Here is a 19099-nt window from a genome sequence, read left to right as displayed (position 1 = left end):
ACCCTGTTGTTATAAATCTCCATTATAACTTCACTTTCTCTAACCTATCTAGCAGCAGAACCCCATCAGAGAGAGAGGAACTTGCCTTTTGATTATGATGTTACACATCATATGTCAGCCACACTGAACCAGGAAACATGGCAGCTAGGTAAGTCTTGAAGCTTTGTGCAGGTCAGCTCTCCCTGCTCCCTTGGGGTTATTTAATTCACTTGTGGACTGAACAGCCATATGTGGCCTTTTGTCAGAGGGTATTGGTACATTTGATGGCCAATATAGTGATGAGAATAAAGCTGTTTTGTTATCATGTAGTTTAAAGGCTAGATTTTTTTCCAGCACCCTCTTTGCTTTAGAACTATGGAAAAGACCACCAAACATGGAATATAACCAGCAATATAATTGACAATGTTCTAGGGTAACTGATATTCCACAGTTACACGATCATTTTTGTCTTCAGAAAAACTTTTTTTTTTTGCATATGACTGTCCACTGGAACATCAGAAATGTTCCAGTTAAGAAACATACTTTTCTTGAGCTAATTAATTTTGCAAATGAAGTAGTGCAAGTAGACTGAAAAGTGATTTCCTTCCTGGTGAGCATTCATGTTACAGACTTGAGCAAACAGGGCTGGTTTTCTTTAAACTTCTTTTTTGGCACAATGTCCTCACTTAACCAAACTGCACTAGACTTGCAGGCTTATAAATCTTGACTACCTCTCTAACTAGGCACAAGCTTATTGTACATGTATTTCAGAGACTCTGCCTAGTGCACTCCAAGCAGCTCGTAACTGGAGTTATTTTCTAAGATCTTTTCTGCTGTTATATCTGATAAATGAAAGAGTGGATATTTTGCACATTCCTGGGGAAAAACTTTTTGCTTTGAACTTAAAATCTTTAGAAAGTTGAGGAACAATGAAGAAAAAATAACAACAGCTAACCAAGATGAGGGAAAATAATTGAAATGCTAAACATCTGGTATTGTCAGAAAATAGATAAGTTACAACTAGAAAAAACTTCAGATGTCTTATGATAATTACTATGAAAATCTGAACAGAAAAAGTCAGCAGAGTCAACTTTTCTGGGAACTTCAAACACACTTTGAAGAAAGTCTGTTTTCATCCTTGATCTGAGCGGGAGGAAAATCTAGTAATTGAGCTTAAGATTAGAAATGAGCATTACATTTAAAAATGTTTAAATGTGTAAACTGTCTCTTGGTGATGAAACTTCTTTGGTAATATAAAATGAGATTTTTTTTTCTTTAATATGGTATTTTCCTTTAACCTAGTCCATAATGATTACTGTTTAGTCTGTCCACATGGAATTATTATATCATCACTCACACTTTAGAAAAATAAAAATCAAGATAAAACCATTCCAGATTTTTTTTTTCCTGAGGCAAGGAATCACATTTGTAGCTCATCAGAGGTTCTTCCCTCCCCGATTTCTCTTTCTCTTCTTTTTCCGACATGAAGCCTGTAAGCTGCAGACATTTTAGCTGCTTCAGAAAGTATCATCTCACCGACTCACAAAAAAAGACTTCCTCATCATTCATCCTTCTATAGCATAAACTGTACTTTTTTTCCTGAGAATTGGAGATGTAAAATCTTCTTTTTTTTTTTTTCCCTAAATATAAAAAATCCAAAATATGGAACTAGCTTGTTGATATAAAAGTGTTGCTTGATATAAACTTTTGATCTAAAACTAGGGTGCCTTTCCTCCATCGTATCAAATATATACGTACATCTTGGCAAGGCCAATTGTACATCAGGAAGAACATGTGGAAGCAAATAGAATTAATGCATAGGTAGTAAACTGATAAAGTAATGAAAAAAACCAAACCAAAACATAGCAAAACAAACAAACAAAATAGCACACACACAGCCCAAACAAAAGAAGTTGAGAAGAAGCATCAAACAACATTCCATATCTCCAATGAACAGGCGGTGATTTGCTTCATTTGGCAGTGTCACCAGGAAATTCAGTGGGGTGGGATGGCTTCAAGAATACACCCACACCACCCAGGGATGTATTATTGAGAATGTGCTTATTTAGCAAGACAAAAATAGCAGGTGAGTGGCAATTTTTATCCTACGACATATCCATGCCCACAATAAACCCGCCCCTTTGCCCGGTTTAGACAAGCACAGGAGCAGAACCATCTCCCTGCTCATTGATATGCTCATCACCTCCTGTTTGCCTTGTACATGTGTCGCTGTCTCCTTGTCTCTACTTTTCATATGATCTTGGATATCTGTGTATGTCATTCCCCCCAAAATGGACATATTTTAAACTGTTCTATTGCCTTCTAATTTAGATTGTTTTCATATGTTGCCAGTGGCCTTGCTGATCATGTAGCCTTGCAGCAATCTCTTTGACTTTCTCCATACCTAAGTCCAAGAAGCAGTTGCCACTGTTTCTCTCACCCTCTGGCCGCCACCCCCAAATGTGATGCAAAAGCTGTGAACTCAGCATTAGCTGCCAAGGCAAATTTTGTCTACTACTACTGTATTTCTAACTCATCTGAAATTAGTCCAGTTGAATGAAGCTGGGTAGGAGTAGTAGAGATCTTGTATTTGACGACATCATTTTCAGGGTAGGCTTCACCCCATGACAGGCTGATTTGTTAAGCAGATGTAGTAATGTAAGGTCCTTAACCACCACAAGGCACCTACACTTGCTGTATCTGTGTATCTACATTTATATGTAGAAGAGGCTCAGTTTCCTGGCCTCCAACCTCCACAGCCATCTTGAGCTCTCACAATAAAGTTATTTCTGTTGCAACTGGAATTAGCTCTACAATGTGGGAGAACTTTTCACATTGGAAGGAGACTCTTAGGGTAGTTTGGATTTATGGGAATTGCATGTTTGCTCAGTCCTTCAAAATGCTTGTCATAGTGTGCAAAAAGAGAAACGACATGGCAGGAAGTAACAACAACTGCTGACTAAATTCTAAGTTGGGGGTTTCTTTTTGGTATATTGTGTTGAATTAACAACATTTTGCTAATGTTAGTATATTTTATAACTTTTTCAGATACCTTCTATCTTGATCCTAAAAAGGTGAAATAAATGGTGATAACAATGTACCACATTACAGATACTCTTTTCCCATATACCTGCAGTATAAATTTATTTAGAATTTAGAAAGCCTGAAGACTTCTCAAAGATTTGTAGAGAATGAAGGAGACTGAGGTTAATCTTGGGGTTTAGTACTACTGATCTACTACGATTCTTTCTCCTTTCTTCTCATTGCTTCTCTTTGGATTGCCAATATGGCAGATTTTTAGAAAAAAATCCTTTTTGACTTACAAATATTTTTATGTACACAAATACTTCTATGACCATGCTGCCCTCATATTTTGTGACTCATTCCTGTAAAGCTTTTTCTTGCTGTACATCTCAGCAATTTTGATGTAGTAAGAAAAATAAAAGGACCAGTATTTCTGGAATCTATAAAACTGGTGGGTTTTTGGAGATCAGAAGGTGATCTAAATACAGATGGAATGGGCCAGAGTAGATCAGGTCACCAGTCCATTTAGTCCCACAACCTGTTCCAGTTTGCGAAGGAGAGTGAGATTGGTGTAGGGATTTATGATTCAATGACACACCTTCTTAAATGTAGGGCTTTCAGAGATCAATGCAACTTATAACCTATGTATAATAATCCTAAATTCATCCATTATCTTCTTGAAGCCACTCAAGAAGCTTCTCAATCAAATCAACTGAGAGAATATTTTTTATGTGTTCTGATGTCCAAATGTAAAAAGAAGCAAGCAACCAAGTGGAAAAATTAACACTATAAATGAATATATAATTTCATTTATAAAGTATACAATACATATCATATACAATTTCAAAATAAATCAACAATTTTCTAAAATCCAATTACAAAATATTAATAAATGTCACCAGTGAATTTGTTTTATACAATATTCTTTTGGCTCTGATGCTTCCACAGAAGCTGTCCTGTAATCTGAAATTAGCACGACTTGATACTTAGGATTAATAAATAAAACCAGAAACATGCCTTGTCCTAGCATTTTCAGAGATTTATATCTCAGAAATACTTAGATATGTAGTATATAGAACTGTAAGTACAATGCATTCAGAGCCTATGCTACATGGAGGTGGCATTAATGAGAAACAAGGTAAGAGCCCGTGCCAGCTCCACGTGAGTAGGATGTAGAGATTCAATAACGCTACATATAAGATGAGAAAATACCTGATAATAAGGATGCCAATGAGCAATTCTTGTTAAAATCTTAAAGGGTCAATTCACAGATGAACTGAAAATCTCAGCTTCTTAAAAACTCTTGTTTCTCTCCAGTTATAAAATTTTGAACTTGAATATCTCACAGCTGTCACAATCATTTGGTTTGATTAATGCATCCTCCTTTGGGACAGTACATAAAACATTGCCAACACACCCCAGTGTTCAGGAACACAAGGAGCTCTTTACAAAGAAACAATTTACTGTACCTTCTTATCAGCTTTATAAAGTGGCAGAAACTGTCTTACTGTCCATGGTGTTTACAATTCACTATCAGCTCAAAAATAAATTTAGGTACTTATATGCTAGTATAAACAGTATTTGTTATTGTTGTTTTTGCAAATTACTGAGGCCTGGTACCACTATAATTCCAGTTTTCCACATGACATTATATATCACAATATAAGGCTCCACTACTTTATCCTGGAGACTTTCCAGAAGTTTTCAAAACAAGTATCATTAACCCTTCAGTTAAAAAAAAAAGCCTGCACCTATGGATAAAAATTTTGCATGAGTGAGTTGAGTAGAAATTACAGTAGTAGCCCAAAAGTATCTGAATGTGATGTTAGGAAACAGACAACTCCTTTTAGCACATGCCAATCATCAAATCACCAGTAATAACAAACCACAGGACCGATAAACTGTAAGAAATACAGAAAAAATATCAGTTAAAATGTCTTTCAGCTCTTTGAAGAATTGTTCTTGGTATGAAGAGGGTAAAAAACTGCTAGACTGCAATAAATTGCATCTCAGTACCCCTGAAGAGTCCATAACTTAGTTAAGAGCAGGAAACATTGGCAAGTAATTTTCTTGCACCAGTCTTCAAAGGAATAAAGAACCTCCCCAGAAGCATCTTCCAGAGGTGACTTCTGTGTGTCCCCTGCCCCTCCTCTTTGTTCCTTGGTGCACCAGCCATCCTTGTCCTACATGTAGGAAAGTGAGTCCCTTTCCTAGAAACCTTAGAATTTTGCTTTTTGAGGCAGAACTGATCAGTTTGGCCCTTTGTTTTCTGCCTCAGCTCACATCAAACTCATCTCTACAGAGGAAAAAAGGAGATAGTCAAATAAGTGAATTGTGTTTTCTGGGCATTCAGCTCCACATTCCTCTCTGGTCCATTCAAGCTGTCTGTTTCAGGCAAAAATTTAAAGTGGTTCACATGTGCCAAACCTATTCAGGATGCAACTCCAGCACAGTCTGATCTCTTTCTCAGTATTATCTCTTGATCTCAGCCCCTGTATTGTCTCCAGCTTTAGAATAGAGTAATTTTTCTTCTGACCTTTTCATAGAAACTTGAGAGATTTTTGGAATCTGAGTATTCATTGCCAGTACACAAAAAAGGAGAATGTTGGCCTTGCAGTGGGGAACATGGCAAAAAGGCAAGCTATTTGTGAGTTTGTCAGGGGTTTCTGGTCAGGAAATTGTGTATTTTGGGCAAACAGCTCTCTCTGTAAGCTTTAAACTCGGTACATGAAAGGTGAGGCGATTGAAACAGAGTTCATGTGGAGTTTTTTAAGTATAAAAATCGCAGGATTTTTACTGTCTGGTCAGGTGTTATTTTAAAAGCTTTGCTTTATTGAAAAGAAAGGAAATCTCTCTTTTGTGGAAATTTTTATGCTTATTAAAATTATTATAGGGTGCTGAATTTATTAGGACTCTGTGGAAGAGAGTATTGGATTGATTTATGCTGTGTGGGCTAAACATACATCAAAAAACGCAGTAAAGTTTTGTGAGATTTTGTGGTGAAATTGCCTCATACACATGCAGTAAGGGTATCTTAAACGGAAATTTGCTACAAATTGATTATGGTAGAAAAAAAAGAAGCAAATATGATAGTATATATGTCATATTACGCAAAATGAAGTAAAAACAAATTAAATTTCTATCTTTTGGCTCAGTACTTTGCCATATGTTGTCTGAAACCTGTTGAGATTTGAGATTTGACTGTTATAAGTCATATGAAGAGAAAATGAATTCACCAAAGACACTAACAAAGGGTTTGGCGCTTATCTACAGTATCTAGCTCTCTCAAACTTTCTATGAAACTGCAGGTGATCCAAAATATTATGTTAAGAAAGAGTAAACTCATTTATTTCAGTGAATTAATTAAAATTAATACTTTTCTGCTGAAAACAAGAATAAAATAATTATGTAAATATACTCTACCTATCAGAAAATCCTGCCTTATTTATTGTGAACACACCAAAAAGGTTTTTCTAAGGACAGGCATCAATATTTTATGCTCTCTGACTATTCAAGATTCAAAGCATTTAGAACAACATCTCACCTATCTTGTTCATTTACCAACATCAAGATATAATAAACTTCTATGTAATGAATTTTTAAATTTTGAAAACAAGGCTGGTATACAACTTTTGAAGTCCAGTGTGCAGAAACAATAAGATGTAAACTAAGATGTTCATAAATTTTTGAAGGAGACAAGAAGTCCAGAATATATGGACTGGCTGAAGCCCATCCTCTTTGCTTTAACCAGTCATTATTTCTCAGTAACAGCTACTCAACGTGTCATTCTATACAGAGTGAATTCCAATCAATTACAAGTGATTGCACATCACTGTGCATCAATCAGAGTATAATTCTGCATTCAATGAGATGCAATGGGTGATGTCAATTATGCTTTGTTGATGCTCTTTGATTGCATATTCTTTTGCAAAAACTGTAGCACCTGAATTGTAACATGCTGACTAACCTGGCTATTCTACATTTCACAGGTTATGTCTGAAGTCATGAACATGAACATGAGAAATAGTAAAATATCGCCTGTACAGTGCATAAAAATTAGCAATAATACCAAGACATACTATGGCAGATTGCATTAAGACATAGAGGGATGAAAGGATCCACTGGCATATAGTCTGAAGAAAAAGGAAGGAGATACAACTTCTGCTTTTTTTTCTTTTTCTTTAAACTTGAACTATAAGTCAGTTTTTTGTCTTCTTTTTTGGCATAATCTGGTTCTATAAGCTTGTGAAGGCATTGTTTATACAAGCCTATCCTAAAGGAGTGTGTGAGTGTTGTTAATGAAGCCTTACATATGCACTTCACATCTACGTTTTATTTACTTAATCCTGTGATGTTCATCAGTCTATTGCCAATGGATGGTAGGCTCAAGTTATGTTGGTGTTGTGGGGACAGCCCAAGTGTATTATCCACAGCTCTTGACAAGGCAAGCCCAAGTGAAGGAGGTGCTGCAGTCTTCTCTCACTCATCAACAGACTTAAGGGTGCTTGAGCTAAGCAGATGCTACTTATCAGCCCAGGGAGAAGTACCACAGTGTGTACATGCAGGCATGTTTCTTCATTGTTTATTTTCTCCTCTGAATTCATTATATTGAGGACATGGAATAACAAGGTTACCCACAGACATTATGGGTTTACTGTTTTAGTATGACATGTGGGCAACAGAACTGCAGTCCAGAAGCTCAGTCAAAGAGAAGAGCCATTATGTACATTGATCCGGAGAGAAGTGAAGATAATCTGTGCACTTGAATAGCAGTCACAGCAGTATAAATTACTACTGTCTTTCTAATCATAACTGAAGGGTAGAAGCAATGCACAGAACCCAGTGAGATCTACTTCAGTGCTTATTCAAAGAAAAACAGCCTTGAATTGGTGTTGTACACTGAGAGGGTCCTCTTATAACCAAACTGATGGCTATCACCAAGTAATGCTCAAATGAATATAACTTCCTTCTCACAGCAGGATTTATTCAGAAATTAGTCTTTTTAGTGTTTTTTTTTTCCAATTTGTGAAAATATATTCATTATACAGAGAAAAGCCAAATCAAGTAGATTTTAGACTGAGAGAAAAGAAGAGGCATAAAAAAAAGACTGACATGTCAAATGCTGGCATAAAATCTGTGCCTTTATATAGATTAAACATTCTGTAAAGAGACAGTAAATTACAAAATGAAATGGGAGATGAGGATGATCAGCAGATATAAAGGCTTACGTCCAGAGTGTTCCTAGAAACACAAAACTGACACCTTCTTGCCAGCACAGTTGGTACAGTTTGTACTTTCATCATTCTGGGATAGAGGAACATCACCATAGGCCTTTCCAGATGACTGAAAAACAAACAAATTATATAACATAATGAATGATGTGATATTAATATGACATAAAGGTTAATGCAGGCAAAAAGAAGACCTCTTCAGATGACTGGTTTCCAAAAATTATTTTCTTGCTGAATAATGAGAGACTCTGGCAGTCACACTGATATTCTTACTCTTGTTTCCATTTTGAAGGGATCCAAGGCAACTTCAGGATTGAGAAGGAAATTTGAGACAGGTCCCCTAGAACCTATGAGCACAAAGTATTCCCAGCTACAAGGAGACTCTCCAATATTTCAGTCTCTAACCAATAACCTCTATGATGCACAAAAAGTAGGAAATAAAAATAATAAAAATATACCAAAATTTCTGGCACAAGACGCTTGGTATCAGCTTCTACAGCTGTGGTTCACTGACCCTGAAGTCCTGAAACAAGCCAGACTGGGAGATCTCTGCAGCACAGGCAAGAGTAGAGTGAGTTAAGGAAAAGCAAACCAGGCCTCTTCTTAACTACATTTTTGGAGCTGCCTCTTCTGGCATCTAGAAATTTAACTTATTTCTGCCAAAAATATCCATTCAACAGATTAAAATCTCTTTGTGGGAAGACAATCAGAATTGAGTAAGGAAAAGTTTCTGAGGGTCAGTGTGGATCCTGTACTGAAGCCATCTCCTGAATCAGTGCTAACCTGCAATGTCTGAGTGCTCTTAACTAAATGGCTTGCCACTCTCTCAATCTGTTGCTCTTTCCACCGGTGAATTATACAACATCAAAAGGCAAGAGTAAAAACTGTGACCTGCAAAGAGTGACAGAAGTCTTTTGTGCCTGTAGGCAACCAGTCTCACACATTCGACTTAGATCAAGCAGATCTTGTCCTGCATGTCTAGTAAATGACAGGGTAGTTTGGCACAGCTAATCTCCTTCCCTTCATTTGGCATTTTGGGAAGTGTCTTCAAGCTTTTTTTCTCATTTAAAGTTTTATGATAGATGCTTGACCAGGCAACAGCTATGAAAGATGATTTTACAGCCATCTAAATACTGTCATGTATCCTATTTGGCCATGGAGTGTGTCTGCAGACTGTGCTGATTATGGCCTCCACAAAAGGTCAAAGAGTATGATCCGGGAAAAATGCAATTAATCCTTCTGTTCTCTAGCATAGCTCTTATCAGATTGGAGTAGTTTGCTTTTTTGGCATTGGATGGATGGAGAGTCCCTAGATAGAAGTGAAATTTGATGTTATAAAATGAATTACAAAAATCTAGCAAACACTCGGTTCATCTTCATATTATTAAGAGACAAAAAACAGCAGGGCAGGAAAGTTTTCCTCATTTGCCAGCAGCCAAATTGTGGCCAATTTGGATCCTCTTCTTCTCTGATGGAATCTCTGCAGTCACATTTCAGGCTTAAAAATCACTTAATTTTTGTTTTGTAAATGCTTATTTGTGCCTTAAATGTGCTAAATGAAGCACTTTCAAAATAAGAGAAGATTTACAAGCCTTAGAGATAATCACAATGACTGGTGCCTTGCCCAGGAGAGCTGGAAATTCAAATGAGTTATTGGAAACATCAGTTATTGGACATGACCAAAGAGAGCATAGCAGACGGAGTGACTCCAAATCCTCTTGCATAATGGAAAATATTGTATAGCCAGTTCCAACTGTGAAAGGGTAAAAGAAAAAGTTACACTAGGCTCACGAGCATGTTAAAAGCAACCTGCTTACTTTGAGTTTTGTGTTTCTGAAATGAAGCACTGAACTGTTGACTATAATTACAACCAAAGGGTAAAAATCCCCACATTCCTTTGAAAATACTTCGAAAATAGCTCAGATTGCTTATGTGTATTTATCTAGGACGAAACTCCTCTGTGTTTGTGTAAAGATACAAGTACTATTTTCTCTGAAAAACAAAAGGCAAATTTAAAGTATATTTGCCCCAGGAGAAAATGTCTCACTTCTAAAAGACAAAGTAGGATTTCCAACTTTTGATTCCTGTCATTCATATAAAAAATTAATAAATCAAAATCTTTAACAAAACGTGTCAAGTTTTGCATTTTCAAGGCAATATGATTTTCTGCAGATCTCTTAGCAGTACATTAAATGTATTATTTGTCGCTACCAGCCTCATACTCTAGAATACATAGTAACTGGTACAAGCATCTTGAACATTTTACATTGAAAGTATGAGCAGCATATAATTAAACAAGTGCCTATGTCAGCAGGGAAATCTCCATTGAAGTGAAGATCTGATCACACTAGCAGTTAATTTTGCAAGTGTTTTCATGAATAGAAATGTTTCTGGTTATGCAAGCCTCAAAGCTGCTTCTATTCAAGTCACTGGGGCTATTGGAATCAATGAAACTTCAGCAGAAATAGAATCTAAGTCATTATTATTTGAGCTGCCAGCAATTCTTGAAATGCTAGTGTCTTTTTTCTTTCTGTAAAATGAAATTTTTGGAAGAGTGGAAAGTGAGTAATTTGGACACACAAATTGGACAAAGACTTTTATGTTACAAGGACCTGTCCTAGTGGGATTTCACATACTTGCTGACCCACAGAGATATAGCAGACAGTGTATTTACTTGTTCAAAAAGAATGCTGGTTTTAAGAAGGCAGTACATGATTTTACTGAACATACACATTAGAAATTCTCTTTGCATTATAAGGATCAGTTGTCCTGAGATTGTAATGCAAACTGTAAATGTTGATCTGAAATGGAAAACATCAATACTTAAAAATGGCTGAGGTAGTTTGTTTTTGATGGGGCATCACTGAGTTGAAAAAGCAGAGTAGTATTGCTCCCCCCATAATTTCATCCTAGGCAAGTGAGCTAAATTTAGCAAATAAACTGTGTACAAGGTTCTCCATGCTTGTCAAAATATGGTGGCAATTAAACTGGCATCTATTCTCTACCTCATTTTTTTAAGGAATATATTTTTCAAGGCTTTGACAGTTAAAAACTATTTAGATTATTTATGACATTTCCAATGAGTTAGTAACATTTTTTATTGCATTGCATTTTGCATAATATAATTTGTCACTACTTCTTTATTAAGCTTGTTTTATATTCATAGTTGTCCCACAACACTATATTTCCCTCTTTGTCAGCTCAGAACTTCATTATGAAGGATGAGGCTTTATCGCTTCCAAGTGATGCAAATGTCTACAGTGAATAAGTGCCATTATGCAGGAACAGAAATTTAGTTTTCCTCCATTAAGCAGCCAGGCTAATGACTCAACAAGTTTATAGCCCACCACAAAATTTGATAGCTTGGTGTGAGTTAAACAAATGATGGTTACATATTTATATGAAAATGAAAGTGGCTTTTTGGAGCCTGATGTTGTATTTTTCTCATTTAAAGTCTAGACTTCCCTTTTTAATTTAAAGAAGGGACATTCTCAGTTACAACTTAAGATGAGCATGCCTTCTGTTTCTCATGCCTGACAGTATGACAACACCATCATAGGGAAACAAAAAATTATCTATTTCATGGCCAACTTTCAAATCCCATTGACACCCACAGAAACATCCCCATTTAATGCCTTTGAATTCTCATTATTTCCCATTATATGCAGAAAAAAAAAAAAGCTATTCATAATAAATATTACATCCAGCTGAAGAAGATATATGCCATATCCTGAGCAATGGAATGTTTCTCTCTGGGTATGACACCCACTAAACACTGTCTCAGGGCCAGTGAACAATTATATCGTCAAAAGCTGAGCTCTTTCTTTTCTTTATACAATCAGTTTTAATTAATTAATAGAATGTGTGAAAATTACCTATTTGGCTGTCTAATTCATCTCCCCTCCAATACAAATTTGTCCCCATGGTATATTTTTTCAATGCTTTGCCTAATCTAATTCCAAATATTCAGCATTTCCCATTGGAGACTGTTTCTCAGTTAAAGGGCTAATGCTGTCAGGATTCTTCTTCAGATATTTAGCTAAAGTTTAATTTTTTTCCTAATTTCAGTTTGTTTCTCCTGGGGCCAGATTCCTGGCTGCCATAAACTGTCAGAGCTTCCCTAATTTCCTTTGGGTTTGGGCAGTGTACACCAGCTAAGAATCCGGTCAGGGTTTTCCCTTCCTACTATTTTTTTTCTCCTCTGCTACATTATACTATTAATCATCATGCTCACACTTATTCATTGCATTCTTTAATAATGCTTTCAAATCCCACTTTCTAATACCATATTGCTTGGTGTGTCAATCATTCCATTCCATAAGTCACTTATTAATCCATACTTCATGTTGAGATTAAAATCAGCTGCTAAACTAGATGAGACTTCTCCATAGTGATGGTAGAACAGCTGCCATGATCATACGACAGGAATTGTACTGAGTGCAATGAGGTAAAATCCTAGTTTTGATAAACTTTGTTTTCAGATAAAAGAAAACAGAACCAATAGTATGATATGATTTTTTGAAGGTTATTTTTTTTAAGTACAAAAATTCCTCTGCTTTACTTCTCAGTATTTGTAAATGAAAACTGGCTGCTGCAGAACAACACCATTCTTCCAGTGGTGCTTCCTATCTATGATCTGCTGTGTGCACTGACAGAGACTCATATTACTTGCTGATATAAAATTATCACTTCTCCACTAGTTTGTAAACACAATAGTTCCACAACAGATGGATAATTTAAAAATAGGATTGTAGAATCAAGGTGGGAATACACTGGCACAAACAGGTTTCATTACTGAACTGTCTGTAGGTTATCACTCACATTTTCTTCTTTTGTAGGTACTTAGGACAGAATCATCAAGGTTGGAAGAGACCTTCAAGATCATTTAGTCCAACCATCAAATCAGTGTCAACATAAGCACCCCTAAACCATATCCCCAAGTGCGACATCTAGATACCTCTTGAATGTTTTCAGAGATAGTGAGCCCAAAACGTCCCTGGAGGTAGAGAAATTAACTTTTGTTAACTTCTGGACTACCCTATCACTGCAGCAACACAGAAGGCAAAAAACAAAACAAGGCCAAACAATCTTCTCCATTGGCAGAGATCTGTGGTAATGAGGTGATGCTTAAGAGATATTTTAAAAGTAGCCAATGTTTCCTATTCTAAATGAATCATAGCTCTCCTGGGCCCCTAGACATGACAAATCGATCTTCCTGAAACCAACAATTCTTGAAATTTCCAAATACAAATCAAAATAGCTAGGTTTTGCTCTACAAGTTCTCAGCTCATTTGGACCAGTAGATAAAGGCTTTTTTCCTTCCTATGTTTCTTAGAAAGTGACAAAACAAGAAAGCTTTTGAGCATTGTTGAGCACATATTTACTTTTAGCTGTATCTTGTTCAAGTCACTTGACATGCTGCCATGGCTCAGGCCTGCGTGATCTATTATTGCTCATGACATCTATCATGTTTTATAGTCAGGACTTGAGAAGATGACACCTATTGATGTAGGAGTGTCTAGGAAACTGTCTCATTGAAGACCTCCCACTGTGTTGTTAAGAGCCCATTGTCAAACTGACTCACAAAAGAAACTTGAGCCCAGAGGTCAGTCACCAGTTACATACTGAAGCCTGGAAAAATGGGATCACTGTTGTGATGTGGCCAACCTCTTTTGAAAGGCAGAGGTAGATTCAATTTTTGAACAAAGCACTGATGCGTCATCAAACAACATGTGATGAACTTTTTTGTGTGTGATAAGTATCACTAGCAGGAGCTTGGAGTTTACATTACTTATTAGAAATACTTCAAAATCAAAGTCTATAAATGAGAACTCTATACAATTCAATGGTGCTTGAATGCCCTGACAATGCTTATCTCTAACTTAATATTTACAGAGGTTCATCCATAACAGGACTTACTGTGACAATATCACGGCAGAACACAATTTTGAGCTATGTTCATGATGAGACCACATACAATTACTCTTTGGGTCTACGAACGTCCTCAACCATTGTGCCATTAGTGCTGGGATCCCAAACAGTACTTCAAGGGTCTGAGCAACGTGCCCTTAACAGATATCCATGGCATTGAGAAGTACATTAGATAAAATTTCAAAACTAGTGGTTCAGTAGCTTCTTGTAGCAGTAGATCATTTGATCATGTTCCAGACTGTAGGCTTAGATCAGTGACATTCTTTTTTGCAATAGCAAAAATAAATCTCCCAGGTAGAACGTATAATGTTAGTTTTTATGGAACAAGAGAAAAAGCATGCACTAGCTCACAAGTTCGCTTTCAGTTAGTTCTACGTATTAACAGTCATGAAAATGAGGTTTGTGGCCTCAGGCACTGAATTCAATCACTTCATCTTTCCATGTAGAAACCTTATTTTTGCTTCCCTCCAGGCACACACTCACAGGGCAATCACGCTGAATTCTCAATTCAAGTATGAATGGTTAGCTAAGCTTTTCTCTCAACAAACCATATTATAGAAAATTTAAGAAAAATCAGGCAGTGACAGAAAAGCACAAAAGCTAGATTTTGTTAATATAATAGCTCTAGGGTTTGAAATAAGAAAATCAAAGAGCTGATCAAGCCTAATCCATGATACAGAAGGCATGTTTGATGTCATCTTCTAACAGATGTTACATCCCATGCGTGAAGTGAGGAATGGTTCCACCTCGATAATTTAAAGTCAGGGGTCCAATAATGAAGTTGAAAATGCAATTAGACTTTTTGTTATAAGTTTTAGAAGATAGATGACAGATATTCTAGAACCAATGAACTGGAGAAGGTACCTCCAATTCAGGTTTAAATATCAGTGAAACATTCCCACTGAGGATACTGTCCTGGGCTGCAAAGATTTCAGTTTCTTTTTTCAGAGTTGGATTTGTTTTTCTTATGAATAAAAGGCCATATATCTTATCACAGAGATTTATCATTCACCATCAATGCCAAATAAATGATAAACAATATTGTCATGTTGAATGTGAAACAGGTAGGAAGGGACGGCAAGATTTGAGACCCTAAAAAACTCCAGGAAGGATCTGAAAAAAAATTCTCATCAACTTTTGGAAGTGTGCCAGGTTCACTTAAGCAGTAACATAATTCTTTTTTTTTCCTAGTATTTCTTTTAACCATAGTATACTGTAAGGTGAGGATAGTTGTAAAATAAACTCTTGGTGTAATAATGTGAGAACAAAATATAACCTTAATAACACATTTAGTATGTGCTATAACAACATTACAAACATGTGCTATTACTTAACTTCAGTGGAGTTTTTTGTGTTACAGAATTATTGCTTCCATTTTATTGATTGAGAAATCAAGGTCTAGAAAGATAATGTGATGTTTTTCAGACATGCAGAGCTTCTCCACCCAAGTGAATTGTTCTTGGTTCTCTTCTCATAGGTCAAGTGTTCAGCTAATTAAAATGTTCCACCATCACAATTCACTGACCTTGTGTGCAATCTTTGAAGAGGCTAATGACTTATTTAACACTTGTATTGATCTTCCAGGTATGATCTGTTTGAGTTGGAAGATCTATAAATACGGCTTAATCATTCAAAGGATTTAATTAGCCAGTGCTTTACTGCAGTTTTATATTGATGTAATATTATTTGGTTTATATGAGATTACTAAAAACACACAGTGATTTAGTATTTACTAGCTAGTCTGTCAAGAACCTCAGAATCATCAGAGACTGTTTTCAAAGCTGCTGCTATCTAGTGCCCATGGGCTGCATGAATGTCATCTAGGGCTCATGGCTAGTCAGCATTTCTGTACCTTTGCATGCTGTTGTGAAGACTGCACACACAACAGGTCTAGAGCAGCATATATGTACAAAAATACCAAGGTGCAAAAATAAATCCACACAAGGAACTTGATACTGGTACACACATCTCTGGAAATCTGACCTACAAAGATGGTTTTTCTTTTTAAAATCTTTAGTCAAATGTAAGTATGTTAGGGAGATTACTGTTCTTTTCCTCCTGCCTTTTGTGTGAATAGTCAGAAGAAGTCTCCCATTTACCTTTGGCAAAACTAAAAATATGTAACTGTGTTCATAATCCTCATACTTCAATTAATTTTCATGGGAATATTTGCTACTTAAATATTACGCAAGCTGTTCATAGTTTAATGAGTTTGCTCCTGCTCTCAAGATTTCAAGGTTAGTGCAAGGTCAAGCTGCACTTTGCTGAAGAAGCCAGTTATAAATTTCACTAATGTATTTCATCATGTGATGTTTTTCTGTTCTTACTGGTGATTGTTCTGGAGTAGAAAAAGGTTAGCTGAGCATACATGATACATTGATTACTCCTGAATTTATTCTCTTCTTCAATATACTCCTGAATTTATTCTCTTCTTCAATAAAATATATATATTGTTACTTCTGTGCATCTCTTTCCTATTGCTATATTTGAACTAAGGACTGAGTTATTTCTTAAATGTAATGAAACTGCTTTAGCCTGATGGCTGTTAATAAAATAGATTTCCTTGTGAGAATTTTAGCTGCTTTTGGTAGTTTCTAGGGGTACCTCTGGTGAGCAGTTTTTGTTACCTGCTTGCTAACTGATGGGTTTTTGATTATTAACTGCTTCCTGATATCCTGGTTCTTGATTAAAAAGAATTCACACCTTTAGTCTCTATCTGCCTCCTGATTAAAGGGCAGCTGAGTGGGAGACACTTGTTTACTTAGTAAGGTGGGGATACAGCAAAGTCAGGCTTTGTGAGTTTGTGTGGAGGGCATCAGAAATGGCTTCAAAAAGTGTGGGAGAAGCAATGGTGGTTATGGGCCAAAGTGCTCAGTCCCCAGCTTTGAATAACGAAATCAGCCCTAGAAAATCAGAAACCATGATCCAGGTTTAGCTCTGGAGGGGTGCTGCTGCTGCATAGGTCTCAGGCAGCATCAGTCTCAAGTATCTTTATATCTTTGTTAAGAAAACTGAAAAATATGAACCCATGACTCTCCATTTCATTGAATGGAGGATATCCAAGTTAAATAAAAACCACAGCCCCTAAAATGATCAAATGGAGAGCAGGCAATGATTAATTTGTTAACTCTATCTTCATATCCAGAGACATGTTTGTCTGAAGTGTTACTCTTCCCCATGGATGTGCCAAGCCAAAAGAAGTACAGCATTGCAAAGTACAACATGCTGCCATGCCTCTATCTTGCAAAGCTAATTCTGAATTAAAGTCTGCTCATGCAGACTCATGGGTGTGCTCACCTGGACATGATGAGGACACAATAGAGAGAGGTAGCCAAGAAGTGTCCCTGAGGAAGATGCTCTGTTAGTGATGGAGCATGGACAGACTAAATTTTCTGCTAGATTTTTCATGTGCACTAGATTTCAGGGAGTTAAATCCTGAAGAGAAGCAGGAAACATTAATTTGCTAAATGGCCCTTTACTTTGCCTGTTTTACATCTCTGATTGTTGTTCAGTGGTTCAGGACCAAATTAATTATTCTAGAATAATGGTTACTTTATAGGCATGGTAAAATACTTTAAAACATTCTGCAGACATTTTTGGATACTAATGATCATGCATTTCCCCACTAGCAATCTTGATTCAACTGACCATAGTCATTATAAAGAGTCAAAATTTTTGATTGAATCAATAATACACAAATTGAAGTATTTCTCAATAGTATTCACTAAATAATGTCACATTATTACCTGTCTGGTCAATTGTCCATGAATTATGGAGAATTAAAATAAACCCTGACAGGGTAGGCTGTAAACACCAACACAAGCTGCAATGTGGCAAGACCTTATGCACAGCACAAGAAATGAGTCAAGTGTGAATAGAAATGTCTGAAGTTTTTCATTATATTTCTGTCTTTTAAATATTTACCTGGAATGCTGCCATCATTTTCACCATAGGGTTTGCAGGATCTTTGCCTTTGTAATTTGTATTAGATGTTCCAGCTCTAGGAAGAAAAAGTTGACTAAACTTGTTTAGGAGGAAGAAAGAAGCATGTAAAGTTTAAAATAGTGGCAGTGTCTTCCATGAAGACACACAGCCAGGTATGGGGCCAGATCAGAGATTCCCCTAGAAGAGATGCTGGAATAGCAGCATATGCCTACATGCTCACTGCCACAGCTCTGTGCAGCAGGTGCCTATTTATATAATAAAAGTTCTGACCCAAATGTTCACTGAAAGAGCTCTTTGAATTTTTTCCCCAGTCACACGCACTGTAAGCTCATGATCAAATGGTGTAGAGTTGGCCTTGCGCCTGTGAGAGCCTGTGAACCAGTGGAGTCAGGTTGTGAAAAGGTCCCCTTAGAACATTTCACTGACAAGTGCTTGCACTGCCTCAAGCAGAAAATCACTAGCCTAACTACTGGCTTTCTGTCATCATTGCTAAGCAAACCCTGAGAGACCATTTTAGGTTTGTGTTTAAGGTAAAAAAGATGTTAGCCTTAATGTGAAATGTTGAGCTGTATGCTCTAAAACACAGCTATCTTCATGCACTGAAAAATAAGAATCTCAAATTCATAAAATCAAATAGATTAAAATTAGATATTGTAATCTAAATAATTTCATCTGGAAATCACTACACATAAACTCAAAAAGGAACTGAGGTATTGCTTATAGGCAGGTTGTAACCCATGATAGCTCCTCGCAGATTAACAGCACCTCATCTCTGAAAGAATATTCATCATCATTTATGGGTTGGGTTCCAGGCATTTGCTGTCATTGCATTTCTGATTATTGAGGACTCATAAAGAAACACGTGCTGTGAATAATAAACCTAACTAGTCTCCAGTCAAACTTATAAAGATTGGAAGTTGCAGATTTTGGTGGTCTGCACAAGTCTCAGTTATCTGAGATTTAAATGTATTATTCAATTTTTTAGTATC

The 19099-nt window shown here is 36.5% G+C and overlaps 1 long non-coding RNA gene across 6 annotated transcripts in view; it reads right to left on the bottom strand.

Moving 5' to 3' along the window:
• Positions 1 to 8123: 8123 nt before the first annotated feature.
• LOC121661927 overlaps positions 8124 to 19099 on the bottom strand; it is a 117005-nt gene continuing 106029 nt past the window's right edge. For all 6 annotated transcript variants that reach the window (XR_006015127.1, XR_006015130.1, XR_006015132.1 and 3 more), the window contains one exon: positions 8124 to 8346. This is a non-coding gene — a long non-coding RNA (uncharacterized LOC121661927). The remainder of the gene's footprint in view (positions 8347 to 19099) is intronic.

This window comes from Corvus kubaryi, unplaced genomic scaffold (genome assembly GCF_017639235.1).
Source record: "Corvus kubaryi isolate FWS band 111438036 unplaced genomic scaffold, C.kubaryi_AGA036_p1.0 37216, whole genome shotgun sequence".
Lineage (NCBI taxonomy): Eukaryota > Metazoa > Chordata > Aves > Passeriformes > Corvidae > Corvus > Corvus kubaryi.
This window is presented reverse-complemented; position numbering and strand designations above follow the sequence as displayed.